The 12,019-nt window shown below is 26.3% G+C and overlaps 1 protein-coding gene across 1 annotated transcript in view; it reads left to right on the forward strand.

Moving 5' to 3' along the window:
* The window catches only part of LOC113550931, a 156,894-nt gene that overhangs the window by 111,258 nt on the left and 33,617 nt on the right, over positions 1–12,019 (forward strand).

A 12,019-nucleotide genomic window follows, 5' to 3' on the forward strand; every position in this document is an offset into this window, starting at 1 on the left:
ATTTATAATTTTTTTTTCTTGTTTATTCATTGCAGTGTAGGACATTAGTGTCTTGGTGTCTCTATTTGTTTAATTTTTGAAATATTAAAATGTAACAAAATATCAATTAATACAAATAAATCAAAAATTGATAGAATTATAATTCATTCCTGAAATTTAAAATTTTATTTTAACTATAAAATCGTTATAAATTAGAGCTGGCAGTATTTCAAATTTTAATATCGGAATCCAGTGTTTGTACACTACCGGGGTCTATGGAGGTATAACTGGTAATAACTGAAAATGCCGTACCTAGGTAATTACCGGATCACGGTGAATTTATAAGTGTTTCCAAGTTTCCAGTCTAAGGAAAATTTAATTTTAACATCTATTTTATAAATCATGTTTGTAATTATCATAGATCTTATACTAGTATACCTTACAGTAAAAGGTCTTTGGTAATAATTCATTATTGTTTTAAATAAATTTAGGTACCTATACAGTATTTTCGGTAATTAGTAATTACCGAATCACAGTATACTAGTATTCTCAAAGGTGGGCAAGTTAATGAAAATAATTAACTCAAGTTAAGTTAAGTTAAGAGGATACAAGATCGATAAGTTAAAAGTTAACAGTTAACATACAAATTATTAATTTAATAACTCGATAAGTTAAAAGTTAATATGGAGAAAAATATTAACTTAACTCAGTTTAAAAAAAGTTAATCTATTTATTTTAATTAGTATATAAATCACATAAAGAGTGGATGTGTCTTTCTAGTTTCTATAATTTATAAATAATAAAAAATTATTTTATTGAACTTTTATCATAATGTACACTGATATACCTTTTTACTTTTACTTTACTAATATTAATTAATTTAAACTATACAAAATTATGTTATTAAGAAAAAGAACAGAAATTTTAAGATAAAAAGTTAAAAAAAAATTAACTTTTAACTAGTTAATGCCCACCTTTGGGTATTCTGAAATACTGAAAATATCGGATACCAGTATTTTTAAATATCGATAAATACAGGTATACCGAAAGGCGAACATACCGTTAGCCCTAGCAGCTAGCCCATATATATAGGTAAGTAATAGTGTAATACCCCTACAACGAAACACCAATAATAGTTATCCTGATAAATTGAATATTATTTTATTATTATCTGTTGGGCAACAGAAGACGTACGTACCACAAACAAGAAATATATATACCAGTGTTGTAGGTTAATTAATTTTATATAATATAAATTTATAATATGTATAATATTCATTCTCTATATCAAGTATTTTTGAATGATAAACGGAAATGTTTATCTCGAGCGACCTTGCAGATATAAATGTGTTGTTTTAAATAGTTGTGAAAATAATTTAGATTTTAATCTATAACTTTAGATATTTATATATATTATGATATTTAAACATTTAGTAAACTAACAACAGGTGTGTATTAAAATATTTTACACGTTACACTTCCCGGCTTTCATATTATCATAATATACAGTATGTGCTGTTATACTCGTGTATGTATATAATAATAATATTAAGATGGCAGGTTCTAAATATAAATTAAACCAAACATTGCAGATGTGAAATTTTATCCTATCTTAAAAAAATAACAATAAAAATCTATAAACATTATTTTGTTTTGTTAACTTAAATGTATTATTTATTAATTATTATAATATAATATACCTATATCTTAAGAAGTTAATACACGTATATAAATTGAATACCTATTATTTATTATGAAAATACGAAGGTTAAAAATCAAATTTAACGCAATTTTAATGTGTCACATTAACTGGTTGCGCCTGGTGGCTGGTACACTAATCCTAAAATAGTCGTCGTTTGGTTACCGGACAAATCCACACGCACCATATATGGTCTATGTAGGTAGATTTTTCACTCACCAAGACCTCTTTGGCTTCTGACCGGTCGTTTCTTAAATAAATCCCTTGACTCATATTATTATTTTAACATGTATTTAATATTCTCAACCGCCGATCGTTTATCGAACGTATATACTATATAGGTACTTAATTTATATGAACGAAACAGGTAAAATACAATTATTATGAAAACTGCAATTAAAACTGAATTACTTAATTTGATCTGCGAGTAGTTTTTTTCAAATTTTAATGAACACTTGGTTAATTCCAAACCACTGTCGATATCTCATTTACCTAAAAACAGATTTGGCAAATCGGACAGCGACTTTGGAATAGTATCAACAACAAAAATAACTTTTCAATGTCGAGGTATTTAAAAACTAAAAGTTTTTCAAACTTACTTGAACTCAAACCCTAAAAAATCGCTGTCAGCTATAATTACTGTATGGCTTGTTTAAACAAAAAAAAAAATATAAGAATAATAAACAATTTAGCATGCTAAATGATTCAATTAATATCGTCCCCGCTAAACTATTTTTGTGTTTGAAGTTGAACTTATTATTATAATAATATAGGTACACTACATAATATTATTATGTATTAAGTAGATTTATATAATTTATGAATTGAAAAAATAGTAATATCCCTATTAAATCGTATAAACTTTTTTGTATAGCTATTTATTTACATTATTGTGTCTAAATAAAGTTAACAGTTACCTATTATACTATAAACACAATTTATAAAACTATACTTTGAAATTTTAGTACAACTATACAATTTAATTATATATTTAATATTTATTTAGTATATAACTATTTTTTTGTGATTCAAAAAAATATTTACATTTACACATCTACCTATCAAACTTAATCTGTATTATTAAATACCGTGTCAAATTGTAATCTACCAAAAACAAATTTTAATATAAATAACAATAATATGATTCGTAATATGATATATTATATCAAGTACTAGATACCTATGATTATTTTGATATCACTATACAAAAATAATGTGATTACATCATATTTATCTATGCGATTTACTAGTGAAACGCTTTCAGTCACATGCAGAAATGTAGGTAGTAACTACATTTTAAAGAACGAAATTCACAATATACTATAGTGTAATTATAATCAAAATGTACATATTATATCAATTTATTGTCAGGTCATATGTTATTAACTTACAGATTGAAAAAATTACCTTATTTTTACCTCTAAACCTATAGATATCTATGTCATCGGTAGTCCCCCTAAAAAGCACGAATTGCGTTGATTATAATTCAATTTTAAGATCTAAGCATAACATCTAATTTTAACTAAAATACATTCAAAATCCATCGTACTTTAATTATTAGTTAAATTTGAAGCTCGTCATATCATATTAAAGATTTGAACTTTAAAAATATTATTGTATAATATATCTGTTAAAAAAATAAAAATTATCAAATTCTGCAGTAAAATTATGTGGTTATAGATTATTTTATATTAAAACATGTTATATAAAGGTACCTACTATCTATTCTAAAAAACAAATTGTCCAGAACGAACTTACTAACTTTAAAAATTATGTGCTTCAAATTTCTAATTTAATACTGATTATACCTATACTTGATTCGATTCATCCTATTTTTGGCTATAATGTGCAATTTTTCTTTTTATTCAAAACGTATTTCTTAACAGTATATCAAGTACTTTATCTGTAATATAGTAATAGACATTGAAACATAATAACATAATATTATAATATACATACAGTTGATAAAATGGATTAAATTAACCAAACGTATAATATCGTAACGTCCTCTTCACTGAATTTTTTTTTTTAAAAACTTTAGTCAATAGATGAAATATGAGTTTAAACTAAAATTCGTCATAATACTATTGTCAAGTACTAAAGTTTATACGTTTATACGAATTAATGTTATTAAAATACGCATTTATTTATGTATTTGTATTTTTAATTTTAATTTTATGTTTTTTATTAAAAATATACAACAACGTGTATTTTTTTGTTTGTAAATACTTTTCGAGGGTTCAAAAGTATGTCTTCAGTTTAGAAATTCGATGCTGGTAATAATTTATAAGGTTTATTTTTGGAAGTTCCCAGTAATCTTCAAGAAAATCATGAAAAAAGACTTACCTTACCAACATATTAACACGTGGGAGATATACGGTTTTGATTTCTGGCAGAAAAAAATGTTTCCTTCAGCTTTTATAGCCAATTGTTAAGCTGCTTGCCTACATATTACATTGTAATTTATATTCTATAGTCTATAGAATACATATTTTGTAAAATGATATTTATATTTTTAAGAATATTGTTATAAAATTCTTAAGTTATGTTTTTTTATGTATCATAGAAAGTTAAAGTTTATTATTTTCTAAATACTAGCAAATAATTATATAGTAACCAGTAACCACTAACCTTGTGAACTATAAAACTTGCGCTCAAATTTAGTACAATATTTTATAGTATTTTTAGATATATCAGATACATCATACATGGTCTATAATACTCTAATTATTCCAATCCACAGAACAACATCAAAATAGTAGCAAATATATTACGGTTGTACTCTATATGTGTCGATTTGTTTTAAATAACATTTGTTATTTTTCTAATATTGACTTATTGTGATTTACAAACTTACAAATCATGTAGTTGTAAAGTATCTACATTAAATTCCTTTACTAATTTAATTTAGATCCTTTACAACTGTATGATTAGTAAGTTTATAAATCACAATAAGTCAATAAGCCACTGTAAATTATCATTATTTATTACAGTATCATATAAAGCTAGTGGCGTACTTAGACCATGATTTTTTTTGGGGAGGGGGATTTAATTTTTAAGTTAATAAATTGCAGAATGATCTAAACTAAACAAGTCTCAAACTTTAATAGATTATTATTTTTTATTCGTTATTATTTTTTATTAACATGTCATAATATAATAAGTTAAAAATTGTCTAAAAAAAATGAATTCTTTCTAAAATTTTGAGGGGTTTATCCCCTCCCCCATCCTTAGTACGCCACTTATGCAGCTGCTTTATTTTTCAATATTTCAACCAAAAATAATAATCTTATTTATAAATAAGTTAATAATATTACTTATAGATACTATGTATAGACTGTTTTATAGACATCAAACGTAATATAGCTAAATATGATTTTGCTATAAATTTGCATGTCAATCTATTTAAATTAATTAAGTATAAATATGTACTGTATTTTGGATTTATTAAAATATATGGTAATGTAATATTTTTCTAATCATTTGAAAATTTAGTTTTCGTTTATAATAAATATTTGGAAAGTGTTACATCATTTTTCCATTAATTTTATTGAAATAATATAATATTGTTGTCACTAGTCTGCAGTTAATTTTGTTTATTTCCATACAATCTTATCGGTTGGTGCTAGGTTTACGAATAAATAACACTTACTTAGAAAAAGATAATTACTTTTTAAAGAAATAACTAATAATAAAACTAAATTTTAACCTAACGGGCGACTTATATAATATCTATATATATATTAGATTTATAGCGAACTTTAAATATAAATAATAATTAAGGATTCATTTTATCAGATTCAATTACATTATTGTAGGACGTAACTACGTAAGTATTTTGGTTTGTTGTTGATAATAATAATATGTTTATATATTTGGATTACAATACAATTCATACAAAACCGTGATTGTCAGCCACTAACGGAGATTCTTACCAGTTTCCAAATAATTAGTAATTAGTTAATTAATTTTTCATAACAATTTTACAAACAAATAATTTAATACGAATAAATCAGTAAAATGTACTTATTGTTTATTTTTTTTTTTGCTTTTATCTATCCTTGTTCACTCGAATAATTCTCTACGTCGTATCAAAAGACGTTGGTGTCTAAATAATGATAACTATATAACTAATTAAATAATTTATTGCATCCGAAGTTTATGCAATGATTAAATCTAGCCTCCTTCGTCAATTCATTATATTATTATTACATATTAACATATCTAATACAGTTTGTATATTTTTTAAATATTATGTAAAAACTATGCTTTTATTTGTATCAAGTACTCGTGTCAGAATATATAATATTACTTACTATTTGTTTTTGTCTATATTATGTAATTTTAATCCGTCCAAACCATCATATAAATCAAAACAATAGTTCAGCATGTCAAAGTTTTTAAGAAATTATATTCTACTTAAGCAAATAAACACGACTAAAATCGAAGAAATATTTAAAAACAATCGACAATAATTGTTCACACAAATAAACAATTCATTCATAAACACATCTAATCAATAATGTCATATTAAAATCAATTAACTTATGTACTGCGAATGAATACTATAACTTATAAATAATAATACATTTTATATTTTATTTTATTTAAAGATATAAACGCCAATCAGGGTTTTTTACATATATTATGAGACTAAAATATTTATAAGTTATAACAATAATAATAGTGATATGATTTAGCAATAATAATGATACAAGATAATAATTATAACAGATTTAATATTTAAGACCAAATATCAATATTAATGCTATAGTTTATTATTTTACGGGTAGCATAATAATTACAATAATTATACCATAATTATTATGGTACAAAATGATGTTTGCATAGAATTTATAAACTTCAGAAGAGGGGTCCAAATTGGATGTACGCATTAATCTACAAATTGGTTCACTGAACATATAATTTGTGGAAGCGGTAGGAATATGAAATGGAACGTGTGAATGGGTTTGGTGGAGTGGAACTTGAAAATAAATTAGTGGTGAGATGGATGGTGAATCGATCGCGCCAGGCAGCAAACCATTAATAAACTTAAGGTTTGCATAATGACGACGAACGGTCAGCGAGAGAAAATTAAGCTGGTTTGCAACAGGTGAGTAGTCGTGTTCTGCGTGAGTTATCCTCAAGGTGACAAGGCGGGTATACCCAACAAACCTGAGAAACTTACGCTGAACCCTTTACAATTGGTTAGACTGGTTAGAGTCACTAAAGATGTGTGGATCCTAGATAACAGAGCCATACTCTAAGATTGGACGTAACAGACGACAGCTATTAATATTAATCTCTGACCAAACGTTTTATTATTACTAGTAAAGGATCCATAAGTTTGAAATAAAAAATTGGCCAATCGGTCGCCTCAACGATGGAAAATATGATGTCTATGTTAAAGTAGTTACCACTACTTATTTTATAATATCATATCGCGCAGGGGCGCTGAGTACAGGGGGGCTCGGGGCCTGTAACCCCCCATGAGCTCGATAAGGTGGAGCTCAGCCCCTTAAAATTGAAATTGCCAATACTATTCGTATTAAAATGTTATAACTTATAATATACAAAACAACAAATAACTATATTTTAGTAATTGTTTAACGATTAGTAATGTTTAGTAATTATTTAGGTAAAACTGTACATGTGTTTATAAAATAGTGAGCCTCCGTAACATTTTTAAAACCTGGCGCCTTTGATATCGTGTGAATAGAACTCAATAAAATAAATGTCTGTTCAAACAGCATTTACGTGGTTACGACAGTGATCTGACACAGTCGGTAACATAATATACCTACTATTTATAAGGTTTTAAAATGAAATATAAACAAACTGGAAAAAAATCATCTATAATAATCATAATACTTGTAATGCATGTTATAATAGATGAGTCTATGACATCAATAATATATAATAGGTACCTATTATTACCTCGTATTACTGCATAATATCTGGTAGGTTACTAGGTTACACATACAATAAATTCCTATATAAGGGGTCGGGTGGGGTCAATCGCGGAATGTATATAAAATCGAAATCATCTACCGTTTTTTTATGAAATTCATCACGTCAGACATGTGTAACGTGTAAAAACTAAAAATCATGTCTGTCATATAATGTGAAAACGTGTAGTTTCATTGAAAAAATATAAATGAGTGTAGTATTCTACAATAAACTATATTATTTCTTTACTTTTCAGTCTTTACAAATGGGTATAATATCAAACATGATGGTAGCACCGAAAAGCCGCGGATTGTGTCCTGTGATCGTTCAATTATTAAAAAGCGTCAAAGTAAATTACGTTTATTTAAAATTTGGATTTTATAACGTCTATCTTGTCTAAAATATCATATCTTATAAGCAGAAACAGCATGACTCCACTGTAAAGACACTGCTGCGCATATTTGAAGAACCACTGCAGTATACACAATACACATTACACATTGATAAAATGAAATGCCCACGTTTAAGAAAGTACGTAAATTCAAATTTTATTTTTCTCTACAGTAAAATTTAGAAAAAGTGACTCAGCGTACTTATTTATTATAGTTAGCAAACGTGATCTGATCTAACGCACCTATATATGTCGCTTACGATGAAAAGAGCTATAATTAGTAGTCATATACTTGTAAGCATATACCTAATAAATTATATTATATAATATATGCGTTCGTTTTACAGGAAAAGTTAGTTGTGACTAAAGACGCCTTGAAATTGAAATTTCCAGAGAGACCAAAAATTCATCGAGTTATGATAAAACATGTGACACCGTGATATCGAAAGTTATGATATTTCGAGAACGGTGCTTTTTTCTTCGGTATATGATGGCAACAGGGTGGGATATATTTTATTCCTGACTCGAAAAATCGAAAACGACTTGTAACGGGTGCTACAGCAGGGTCGAACGTTGTAATAAAGTTGGCGGGTATGGTGTATATATATATATATATTATATATGAATATATAGATACGACGGTCTATATGCATGTGGTCGTTAAACACGCGGTGACGTCACATAAGTATTGGCCGGGCATAATAATATTATTATGGCATGAGTCATTGACGACGCCCGTCCGTCGGAGACTCGTTTTTCGCGTCCTGCGTGGTTGTCGCCCCGTTCTATTACATTATTATAGTATGTTATGCCGCCGCTGTCACGATCGTTCAAACATTTCTATAAACGGAAAACGGTGACCGGAACACAATCGATTCGCACAGAAAACAAAGACGAGTTTGCATGCGCGCTCACACCACGAGAGATCTATCGAAACATTTATAAGTACCTACCTACGACCTACCTATATTATATTAGTTTCGACGACGATGTCATTTTTATAATGAATTTTAAATCAAATTCAGGGGTGACGGCTATGATTAATATGTTCAGCTGTGCAATGGATCCATTGTACAGATGTTCCTCCCACCCACCCTAAGTGGCTAAGTTCCTAATACAATATTCCACTGATATAAAACGTCTATATTCGTAGGTATTAATCACTGCGTGTTACTATCTGTACAACGGATATAAACTGCAGACTCTATTATATAGACACCCTCACGCGATTGACGTCTAGTCGCTGATGCAGCTGACGCATCACATCATCACAATATGGCAACGGCCGCTGCAGCAGCGTGGTCTTCACCTGCCGCTGAAGGCTTTAATGGGCAAAGTCGTTTTTAAAGTGATCGATCCCCTATCCTTAACAGGATTTTATAATATAATAGTAAAATACTAAAATGTATTATGCAATATACACTTAAAATTAAAAATGCATATCTCAATAAAATTTTCAGGCATTATATGTATATTATATATTAGCCTGATTCTTTTAAGTTTTAAGAATCATAATAATTATAAAATGTAAATATTAGTTTTATTGAAAAATATTAACATTTTTGAAAATACTTTTTTTTTAAATTTGAAGTAATTAAAATACATATATTTATCTTTTACTTATTGAATGATGGCGTATGCTTTAAACAGAATATTCAAAGCAGAATATTTACTGAATAATATATTTTTGTATAAAAATCAAATTTAAAACGAGTATAGAGTAGCCAGTGGGTAGTTAATTAGTCATAAACTATTATAACACTCATAATCGTTTCGAGTTTAAATGAACAGTTATGGAACAAGATTTTGCAAGGTACCTTTATTATGCCATTTCACTCCACGTTATTTAAAAACTAATCTAAACTCTAAATCCTTATTTTAAATTAAATTCTCATAAATTAAAACGGGTATTAAAATGCTAGGGAAATATTTTATCCTAAAATAATAAGCTAAAAACGTAAGTATGTAAAAATAGGTTTTTGAGATAATGAGTGCTTAAACAAATAAAATGATCGCCCTATACATCTAAAGGGTATATTATTTATTGTATAAGACGTCACGAATATCAAATAAAGGTTGTTTCAAAAATTTAATGATATAGCAGGTATTATATTATGTATATATTTAAATATATTATCAATTATTAAGCATATATATGTAAAGATAGTATGTTTTGAGCATTTATAATTTATTGGCACAGTTGTTACTACGAAATAGTTGATTATTTCAAACTCTCATGACGTAACCTTGCCTGCACTCTGTATTAAAAAAGTTGTATTCACATGTTTCATTATTTTGATGACTAAAAATTGGACGTATTGCGGTCTTCAGACATGTCAGAGTTCAACAGTAAACTAATACATCTCAATTAACTTGAATTTATACTTTAATTAAGTTATTTAAGTACTATAGCAGCCTTTGCATTTAGTCAACAGCTAGCTAGCTAGCATTATGACTTCCGGGTAAAAGCTTTGTGTGGTGTGCCAACATGAACTAGCAAAAGTTTTCTATTAATTCATTCAATTTAAATAAATTTAAATTAGATATGTATTTGTAAGTACCTACCCTTATTAAATATTTTTAGAATTAATAATAATAAAAAAAACTTGTTCCGTTAAAATGATAAAATTTAACCTTAACTTAGTGACTATTGTTAACAGAAACAGCCTTGAATTAATATACTATATGTGCAGTGTGCACAATAGATTTAATTTTAAACTGTGCCAAAATTTAGATTCAAATGTTTACAATCGAATAAAAAAAATAAGATAAACCTATTATTATACTAAATATGAAATACCAATAAACTTGTTTTTGGTTGGCAATAAAGTTAACATCTATTATTTAAAATATTTTCTTAATTTAATTAAATTTATTTATTAAGTGATGCCTTTAAATCTTAAACAGGTTAAAATTAAATTATTTAATCCTAAATTCGAACTATCATAAAATTGTATTTTAATTTTAAAATCAAATTTCTGACAATAGTTTTATGATATAGATTATATAGGTTATTCTACAGCTATATTGTTCAGAATATATAATAACTATACATAATACACCTATATTGAAACTTCTATACAACAAAGTTTCGTGAACAAAAATAATATAATTTTCATAAAATAATTAACTATGAAATATTTAATATAATATTAATAAACTGTTTTTTTAACTTACTTATATGATAAAATAATAAATATACTTCTATACAACTTATCATCTATAAATGTATCAATTTAGAATCCAATATTAGTATTATTAAACTTTTTTTAACATATCAATTTATAATATGAATAAATAATATATTATGTAAGCTTTATAATTTTTTTATCAAAAGAAATATGTAAAATAGTATTTATAATCAAAATTATTCACAATTCATTTCAATGTGATGAATATAAGGTAAAAATAGATTAAACAAATGTGACGTCATACAATAATTTTAGATAAATAACTATGTAGGTAGGTAATTCATAATTCAACATTTCAAAAAAAGGAACTGGACTTTTCTAATTCAAATTACTTCTAAAAACAATTTTGGGGATGATTTTCTAGAATAAAAATTAAAAGTCATATTATTTTGTAACAATTTTTAATGTACTGGTATTTAAAAAAAGTTATTAGATGAGTACCGATCTGTTGTACATAAGGCCAAGTGGGCCACTACTCACTATTATAGGTGTATTAAATTTGAATTAAATGATTGGTATAATATCATTGTATACGATAGATGATTTTGAGTAATAATGGTCAATCAGTCATCAGCATATAATATAAAATGATATGTTTTTTTGATATAAAAGTGATTAAACTGATCACTTTTGATTAAAGTCATTTATTTTACTTTTTGTGTTATAGTAGGTTGATACAATTTTTTCCGAAAATTTTACATTTATTATATTATTAGTATGTAAATATTATAATCAAAAATATATTTATACTATATTTTATCAATTTATACAATACAATAATACACAACTGAATAACACCTTTCTGTAAAT

This window comes from Rhopalosiphum maidis, chromosome 2 (genome assembly GCF_003676215.2).
Source record: "Rhopalosiphum maidis isolate BTI-1 chromosome 2, ASM367621v3, whole genome shotgun sequence".
In the NCBI taxonomy this organism is placed as follows: domain Eukaryota; kingdom Metazoa; phylum Arthropoda; class Insecta; order Hemiptera; family Aphididae; genus Rhopalosiphum; species Rhopalosiphum maidis.